This window comes from Arachis ipaensis, chromosome B02 (genome assembly GCF_000816755.2).
Source record: "Arachis ipaensis cultivar K30076 chromosome B02, Araip1.1, whole genome shotgun sequence".
Classification (NCBI taxonomy): domain Eukaryota; kingdom Viridiplantae; phylum Streptophyta; class Magnoliopsida; order Fabales; family Fabaceae; genus Arachis; species Arachis ipaensis.
The window spans coordinates 81140000-81150093 of record NC_029786.2 but is presented as its reverse complement, the minus strand read 5'-3'; the positions used below and the strand labels follow the sequence as shown (position 1 = coordinate 81150093).

At 34.4% G+C, this 10094-nt stretch overlaps 1 long non-coding RNA gene across 1 annotated transcript in view; it reads right to left on the bottom strand.

Moving 5' to 3' along the window:
* The window catches only part of LOC107628410, a 17110-nt gene extending 14957 nt beyond the window's left edge, over nt 1–2153 (bottom strand). The window contains exon 1 of the long non-coding RNA XR_001617771.2: nt 1952–2153. This is a non-coding gene — a long non-coding RNA (uncharacterized LOC107628410). The remainder of the gene's footprint in view (nt 1–1951) is intronic.

Genomic DNA, 10094 nt, shown 5'->3' with positions numbered 1-10094 from the left:
GACTGAGGCTTTTACTTTTGAAGTTTGGTAAAATCAAATTAAAAATAATTTTTAATAAGTCAAACACCATAATTATATATAGTAAAATAGTTTTTAATAATTAATAAGAATAATTTTAAATATTTATTATTATATAAGATAATATTAATTTTTTTTTAAATTTTAATAAACACAAATTAATTTTAAAAAATTTTTTAGGTACTTTTAAAAGCATCCCAAATTTTTATTTTAAAAATCACCAGCACAAATACTTACTTTTTAATTTACCAAAGTAGCAAAATAAGTGCTTGTGTATTCACCAAAAAAAAAAAATAAGTGCTTGTGTCTCTTCAAAAAGAATTTTACTAAACTAAGCCTAAGATTCACCCCTTCCAGTCTCGTCGTCCTTTGGTTCGTCACTGTGGTCTTCACAGGTGTAGGCATCCGTTTCTTCTTTAGGTGTATGTTTTGGAACCTTTGTTACCTTAAATCTCCCCTGTTTCAGGTTGAGAACACATAAAACTATTGGGAAAAAATAAAAACAATTAGTTGATAATTAGTTTATTAGCTTTGGTAAAGATGTAGAACAAGAATCATAAAGCTTGGAAGGGGAAAATATATTTTAGGTATAAGAATGAAGGAACCATCTGTATAATAAAAGTGAAAAAATATTTCTTTTTGCTGTGAGTCCTTTTCTATTGTAGTGAGTCTTATATATACATAAACATAATTAATTTTTATAATTGATCGGTGATTAATGATTCAATAATATGACCGGTTTGATTGTCTGTTTGGTTCTGATAACTATGCTTTTTGCATCTTACTTTGTTAGGGTTTATTATTTTGCATTATTTATTTTGATTTTTGAAAATCAGTTCACTAGTTCTTCCGAGTGGCTAAATTTTTAGCTTCAATCGTTATATCAGATGTACCGGAACAATCTTTAAGTACAAGTTATCAATAAGTTTTGCAACCAATTTATAATTGATATTTGCCTTTAAAATACAACATAGTGAAAGGCTTGTAAAACACACCTTAAATAGATTTCACGTTCTAAATTTAGCTAGTTTATGTCTGAACATACATTCAAATTCTATTGGTTTTGGGATGGTAACCTAGTTTTTACCTTCTCGTTTATAGAAAAATTCTTGTGGAAAGAATAAGCTCTGTGTTCTGGGCAGACTTGCAGCTGTTGCTTTTGCTGGTATTACATCAACTTTTGTAAGTAATTTATTGAGTAAATGGTCAAATTAATCCTTAAAAAATTACTCATTCTTCAAATTGGTCCTTGAAAGATTTTATTAAACAAATTCATTCTTTAAAGATTTTAAATTAGTCATGTTAGTCCTTCCGTCACTTTGTTTGTTAATGGTGTCAAAATTTGTTAATATAACACATCAAGTGACACCCCAACATACTTCTATGAGTCTTATTTGACTATTAACATGATTAGTTTATGAAATTAGATCAAATCAAAACCTAATTGAAAAGATAACTTGAGACATTGGAATCCCTTAATTTGGGATTGATTTGATCTAATTTCATAAACTAATCATGTTAATAGTCAATTAAGACTCCTAAGTGTATGTTGGAGTGTCACTTAACATGTTACATTAGCAAATTTTGACACCATCAACAAACAAAGTGACGAAATGACTAACATGACTAATTTAAAATCTTTAAAAGACGAATTTAATTAAAAAAATCTTTCAGGACCAATTTAAAGAATGAGTAATCTTTTAAGAACTAATTTGACAATTTACTCGTAATTTATTCTTATTCAGTTTGGTGGCAATGGCAATGCATGTTTTAATAAGTTCTTTAATTAATGTTGATATATATGTCTAACTTATATAAGAATCTCCTCCTTGGTTACTAAGGACATGTGGATTAAGATGTTTCATGGTATGGCTTCTCAATGAAGCTTGATCTATGGGCTATCTTAGTAATTCACATTATCAAATGGGAAAACAATTTGGATTTTTGCATTTTACCCTATCTAAGGCACGGTATGGTAAGTAGAACAATGATAGTTACCTGTGCCTGCTGAAATTTCAGCTTTATTCCGTGGTTTAATTATTTGGTCGGTTCCTATAGTTTTATTAACTTTTCAATTAGGTCTTTATACTTTTTTTTTCTTTTCAATTGAGTTTCTATATCATATCAGATTTTGTAATTAAGTCTAACATGACAAAAACACTAGAATTAACAGAATATTCCATTAAACAAAATGAATATGTCTAATACTTGATCAAATATCCTGTATAATTTAACAGAATATTCTGTTAATTTTAAGGTTTTGTTACGATAGGGACTTAGTTGCAAAATCTGATATGATATAGAGACTTAATTGAAAAGAAAAAAAAGTACAGAAACCTAATTCAAAATTCGTAAAACTGTACGATAGAATAATTACTTATTCCGTGCATTGGCACTTTTCTTTCAGTCAAATTGAACAACCTTCATGTTTGATGAAAATACTCATCTTATCTTTACATGACAATTTGAAATTATGGTACATTTCTTTGATCTTTATTTTGGATAGAATAGAACTGGTGTTAACACGCTGCACCAGGACGGTTGTTTTTACAGAATATGAATTTTCTGTTTTTAAAGCTTTAAAAAAATCACTTTTATTAGAATCTACTCAACAGCCCATCTTTAACTTTTTCAAAAGCTAAAAGAAACTAATGTTTCTTGTCAAAATAAGCTGAAATAGATACCTTCTATAATCTATACTATATCCAAGGCAGCTGAAGATGCACTTTATAAGTTTACCTATTTTGGTTTTCATAACCTATAGGGCTATCACTTTAAGAACTTCTTCTATGATGGCAAAGGAGGTGAATAAAATGCTTTTCTATTTGATCATCAAATTCTAGAGTATTAAAAATTGATTTCTTAATAAAGACTAATGAAGTCTGCATAATAAGTTGCTTATGCTAATATCATGTGGATACATTAGATTTGTTTGGCATTTAGTTTTGCATACTCTCATCTTTGTCTTAGATTGACAAGACATTTCTCCTCTCTTGTTTGGTTTAAATGCACACACAATTTAATATGACTCTTGATGATTTCTTATTGATAAAAGAGGGAACAATGCTACCTTCATATTTATTGTTACATATTGATAAGTGATGAGCAGTATATTCTCTTATCTTTATTTTTCCTCTCAATATGGGCATCGTTTTAATACAAAATTGATTGTTCTCTCTCGTCTGATTCAACACAATTCCTTTTCTGAGTTTTTTCGCCAAGAACTTACTATATTACTCTCATCAAGAACAGCACTCCAGAACCAAAAATATTGATCTTTTGATCAAATTCAAACAAAAGAACCAAAAGAATCACTGAAAAAATAGAAAATATAAAAAAGACAAAGAAAACAGAATATCCTAAGAATTGAGGAACATGAGGGGAGAATCAAGCAATGCAGTGGGTATAGTGATATGCATGGTGATAGACCTGAAGAAGGAGATGGAAAAAAAACAAAAAGGACTTCTTGTAACTGTGTTTTGGACCTAACTGTGTTGATCATTCCTGCATTGGAATTGAACCCCGTTCTCTCGGTTATACTTCTCTTACCTTGATTAGCGAAAGAATCCATGTTTTGGTGTTCATGTTTATGGTTGTTGTTATCTTATTATCTATGTTGTTGTTATGGTTGTCATCTTTCATGATTTTTTTATCTCTTCACATAAGAAAGTTAATTAGATATATTTTAGATGATGTTTTTGTGTCTTTAATGACTTAAAACTTAAGCATGTACGAATTAGAATTAAGAAATGGAAATGAAAATGAAAAGAGTACGAATTTTTTTGAGAGATAGTGGTAGGATTTGGATTGGTTCAAACGAAGAGGAAGAGAGTGGAGCCAAAACCAGAAGTATTTACCATGGTCACATTTTTTCAAGTATACAACAATGGTAATCCTAGATGCGATGAAAAAAAAAAAACCATGACCTAAAGACAAATCCGATAATAGTTAATGTTTATGGTTAAATATTGTAATATGAATAGTCTTTTACTCATAAAAATTATAAATAATAGCATTGGACGTGATAATTGTTAGAAAATAGTAAAAATTTTGGACAATAAGAAAGACATTTGTTACCCTTATTACATGTTATACGTAAACTTTTTCTTATATTTAAATTAATGTATCATGTATATATCTGATTAGGTAGATAAGCTATAATGCATGCACTCTTGATGTATTTAGTATGTACATGTGAAATAATTATCCTAATCCTAAAAATATTGACTTTCACTCATTCATTTTGCTTGAATTATACCAATATTATGCTTAAATTTTTTGTTTTATGGATTAAAAGGACTTTAAGATATCTTCCAAATTTAGATTTTGTTTTACATTCCAAAAAAATTCTTTATGCCATGAAAACTCATTAAAAACAACAACAACAATATTATTATTATTATTTTGAAAACTAATAATCAAAGCTTATTTCATGGGCATTCTTATCATTTAATAACCCAATTGTTTTCTTGTGTTATTTATTATTTATATTACTAATCATTATATTAAGTTTCAAATAAATTAAATTAACTAGTTGATTGAATGAATTAAGTGAAACAAAGTCAGGGAATATTTTCCAGAGAAAGTCACATAAGACATAAGTTTCATCATTAAATGAAAAAATCCAATTTTAGTTGGATATAATGGATAGATAATAGAAAGATATCATGCCATAATAATAAATGTTTAATATAGGGATTTAAAATTTATATAATCTACTAAGTTAAAATTTGAGTTTAACCATAAAAAATTCTCAAGTGCTAAACTTCATAAATAAAATTTTATTACTTCTCAAGGAAGTAAACTAGGTAATAAAAATGTTTGTCGGGCATTATTGATACTCAAAAATCGTAATTAGATTTAGATCCCTTCAACTATTTTACTTGATAATCCAAATTTATAAATTTTAATATCCATAATAATATGTATATCAAAGTATTAAACAATCTATGCATCAATAAAAAAAATTTAATCTTATATTACACCATCTACGATAGAAATACCTGGTACGAATTATGCAAATTAAATCAATCGCATTTTTTTTTTCAAAATTAAATATGAAACTAAAACGAGAAATAGAGCTCTCATAATTAATTAAAGGATAAGTACATTTTTTGTTCCTAACATTTTTTAAAATATTTCGATAGTACCTCCAATGTTTAATTAAACAAAAATACAAGGTGTCCAAGTATAAAAACCATTCATAAGTCCACCATTTTCTTTTTTTTTTCTTTTTCTTCAATGTCGTTGTCGTCATCGCTGTTGCCATTACCGTCATCGTCATTACAGTCACCACTATCTTTTTCAAAGTCGTTGTCATCATCACTGCTGACTTCTTTTTCTTCTTCTATATAAATATTCAATTTTCTTTTTTTTTTTTATTTGAAATAAATTTTAATTCTACTTCTACCATTAATTTTTTTGACACTCAATTATTAGTGTAATTTTTTCCAATTTTTTCACATCATATTCTTCCTACCTTTACCACACTACCTTATTTGTCTTCTCTTGCCGCCTTTCGCACCCCTCCACCTCTTTTGTAACACCCAACCATACAGAGTCTTATGCTTAAGTCATAATTCCGAGATGGCAAGGTATTACGACCTCTAGAATAAAAATTTAGTACATATACTTGTCAGTATACTCTGATATGGACATAGTACCCTGCTTCAGCTGTAACAATTCAAGTTCCTTAGCCGTCCTAGCAGAAGTCGGAAAGTACTTCTTATAGAACTCTTTTTGAAAGACATTCTAGGTGATATAGTCATCACCCTACTGCAGAAGACGTCGGATGCCTTGCCACCAATGCGATGCTTCACCGGTGAGCATATAAGTGGCAAACTCGACACGCTGTCCTTCAGGTACCACTTGTGCTTGTAATGCTCGCTCTATAGCCTGAAACCATGTATCAGTCTCAGTCGGGCCAGTAGTTCCCTTGAACTTAGGCGGATTAACCTTCAAAAAGTTTGCCAAGGTCATCGGACCTAGCGTGTTTGGTGTTGTGTGAGGAGAGAGAGAGTGCTGAAAACTAGGGTTTTGGTTTAGTTATGTTGGGCCAAGGGCCCACTTTGGGTCCGGTTGGACCGGTTTGGCCCGTTCGGTCCAATCTTGGTCCGATTTCCATAAAATTGGTACCGAAATTCTCGTCTCAATTTCCTCTATCATATTAAGCCATAAAAATATCATTTTAGGCTTTCTAGAATAAATTCTCATTTATGGGTTAATTAGCCGTTAATTAACTGGGCTTTACATATAGTAGTATGAATGATTGATTATAACTAGGAGCCTTTGTAGAAAAAGAGGTAAACAAAAACCGTAACTCGAAAGCGCAACACTCCGATCGATGACGTAACGAACAGGGATAAGCTAACGCGAGATTATATATATACAAAGGAGTGTCAAAAACAGGAATATCAAGACTCAAAATCCGGTTGCGAAGATAACGGTTCGAGCATAGCAACATATACATATAATAAAATAAGGAAACCCAAAGGAAACCCAAAGGGACACAAATACAAAAACCTATTCTCCAAAATCTCCTATAAGATGAGTCATCACAGTTTGTATTATGTAATGGAGATAAAATTATCTAAGCAAAACATATAAACCAAAACAGAGTCCCGAGAACAAAGGATCTTCGCTAATCCAGAAGTCTCCAGCATGCCTCAGCGAGAAACCTCACGTCCTGCATCTGAAAACCACAAAATCCGCATGGGTGAGAACCAGAGGTCCCCAGCATGGTAACAGCTTCCACATATATAATACATAATAATAGAGAAAATCCGAAGGCAATCCTAGAACTTCCTCCAGATAAAAATCAAAGCTTATAAACAAGCTAAACCATAAGTGGCAACTGACTAAAGATCCTTCAGTCTAACTAATACTTCCCTGTCCAATTCTTTCAGACCTCCCAACCACCAGCAGGAGTATAATATAGCAAACACAGTTATATCAGACAAGAGATTTTACAATTAGGAACAGATAAGGCATTTAGACAATTAGCAAGTAAAATACAGTCAAATAGGCAATCTCAAACAATTCATATAGTATGCATATGATGAATGCCTGTCCCTAGTGGCTGATGATATCATCTGTCGGTTATAGAGCCAACCCGACAAGTCCTGGTAGCTAACCATTGGACTGTCCCTCTGTCGTGTCTCCCCAACTCGAGTTATACTCAATATAAATTGATCATAATCATGATCCATATCCATCACCCTCACTGGTGAATATTTATGGGGGTGAGCTCATCCGGGGCTTTCACAGTGCCCGGCTACCCTGACGACATAGGGTCAAAAGAGCTTCGAGTCTCAACTTGGAGTACGTGGTGGCTAGCCACTGCTTCCTCCCAGGGAAACCCTCATCTCCGATAGTGGAAGTGCAAGCATTCACAATTCATTCAACATCATATATGCATTTATACTTAGCCATAATCATGGCTCCGCCGTAACACGGCAATAATCTAGCCATCCGGCTCACGGTTAAATCTATAACCAGCCAATTCATTAACAATTGCGGCTCTTCGGCCCATGGTATAACAAGCACTTTCACCGCCATCCTCCACATCTCACAAAATCATCTTTGATCCTCATTGATCATTCATTTTTCCCTTGCTTCACTCGCAAGTTACCACATTCACTAGCTCCTTGTCTCATTGCTAGACATATCATAATGATTTAAGACATAAGATGTGAGATCGGAGGCTTAGAAGTATAAAATTTGGCTTTTAAAACTCAAAAATCAACTTTGGGATGAAAACAAGGCCACGCGTACGCGCACTCCACGCGCACGCGTGGATGGCCACAAAACTCATCGACGCGCAAGCGTCATACGCGCGGACGCGCGGGTTGATAAATAGCCAAACGACGCATAAGCGTCAGCCACGCGTACGCGTGGGTGCTCTTGCGCCTCAGGCACAAAACTGGCACAACTCTGGCACAACTCTCTGGAAAATAGCTGGGCATTTGGTGCAGCGCATCGACGCGCTCACGCACACCAGGCGCACGCGTGGATGGTGCTTTCTTGAAGAACGGCGCGTACGCGCCAAGTGCGCCTACGCGCGGGGGGTCATTCTGCTAAAAATTTTCTAAGTTAAAAGCTGCAGAATTCACAGATTCAACCCCCAATCTTCCGACGGACATAACTTTCTCATTTTAAATCGTTTTCCGCCCGTTCTTTCCACGGCATGGACATCCCGGATCCAATTTCATTTCTAAACAAGTTTGGTACAAAACGGGGATCCGTAGTCCAAGTTATGTCTCGTCAAGATATGCCCAAAAATCATGTTTTCATACAAAACCGCAAGGTGCCATTTTCAAAACAAGCCATTTTCAACTCTTTTCAAAATCAACCAAAACATGCCAATTTCAACCCTTTTTGAAATCAATCAAAATGTACCAAAATCAACATCAAGCCATCCTCAACTCATACATTGACACTTTACCAAAATTCCCAAAGTCACCATCCAACCATTTTAACACTTCTCAATCAAATGGCTAGAGGACAAACACAGTATCATGTCATACATCCTTCCTCTTCCCAATTTCCAATAATACCATTTCCAATCAACCATCATTATACATAATCAACATCATACGCACCATCAACATGGTACCACCCATCAATTCAACCTCAATCATCCATCAAGCATATATCACAACATGCATTTCTCATATATCACACAATCAAGGCATCAATATTCATAATCACATATATGATCACATCATATATCTCAACCATTCAACAACATCAACAATTCAATGCCTATCTTAGGGCCTCTTGCCTAAGTATTTCCTACCACATTACATATTAGATACGGGAAACCGAGACCACACCTTAGCCGATTTCCCAAGCTCAACCGGAGCACTTCCAAACCACTTGTCCACAAGCTCTCAAGGTATCAACACCTCCAAGAATAGATTTTATCACACAAAACCCTCTCCCAAGCTTTCCAAAATCACCAATCAAGCTCCAATATTCACATATACACAACCTAAGCCACAATCATCATACCCATACACAACATCTCAATACCCAAACCTCATAGAACAACAAATTACACTAGGGTTGAGAATCTTACCACACCCAAGGTCCAAGGAGACAAGATTAACCTTCTCCTCCAAGAGGGTTGGGTCCTATAACATCAAAGAGCCCACAATCTCAACATTTTTTGCCCATAAAACTCGAAATCAAAGCTGGAAATTTGAAGAGCAAAACGTGGCTTACCTCAAGATTGATTGTATGGGTTTTGTAGAGCTCTTCGCGATGAACGCGTGGCCGCAAACGGTGCGGCAATCGGAGCTCTAGATCAAAAGTTATGGTGGTTTGAAGATCAACCAAGGGAGAAAACTTGAGAGAATGTTCTTCCCTCCATGGCCTCCATTTCAGCGTGTGTGTGTAACAAATGAGGAGAGAGAGTGCTGAAAACTAGGGTTTTGGTTTAGTTTAGTTGGACCAAGGGCCCACTTTGGGTCCGGTTGGCCCGGTTTGGCCCGTTCGGTCCAATCTTGGTCCGATTTCTATAAAATTGGTACCGAAATTCTCGTCTCAAACTCCTCTATCGCATTTAGCCATAAAAATAACATTTTTTGGCTTTCTAGAATAAATTCTCATTTATGGGTTAATTAGCCGTTAATTAACCGGGTCTTACATTCTACCCACCTAATTGGGAATTTTGCCCACAAAATTCAAATTCAATTACCTGAGAATAAGTGCGGATAATCTGATCGCATCTCCAACTCAAGTTCCCAAGTGTGTTCCTCAACACCGCCTCGACTCGAAGCCACTTTGACTAATGAAACCTCCTTTCCATGCAACCGTTTGATACTAGTATCATCAATTCTAACTGGAGCCACTGGAAGCGTCAAATCTTCTCTTAACTGAACCAATTCAGGTTCTAACACATGGCTAGCATCAGGAATGTACTTCCGAAGCTGCGACACGTGAAACACGTCGTGCAGGTTCGAAAGATGAGGTGGTAGAGCCATCCGATATGCCACCGGTCCAATCCTCTCCAGGATCTGAAATGGACCAATGTATCGAGGATTCAATTTCTTCGCTTTAATCGCCCTACCTAC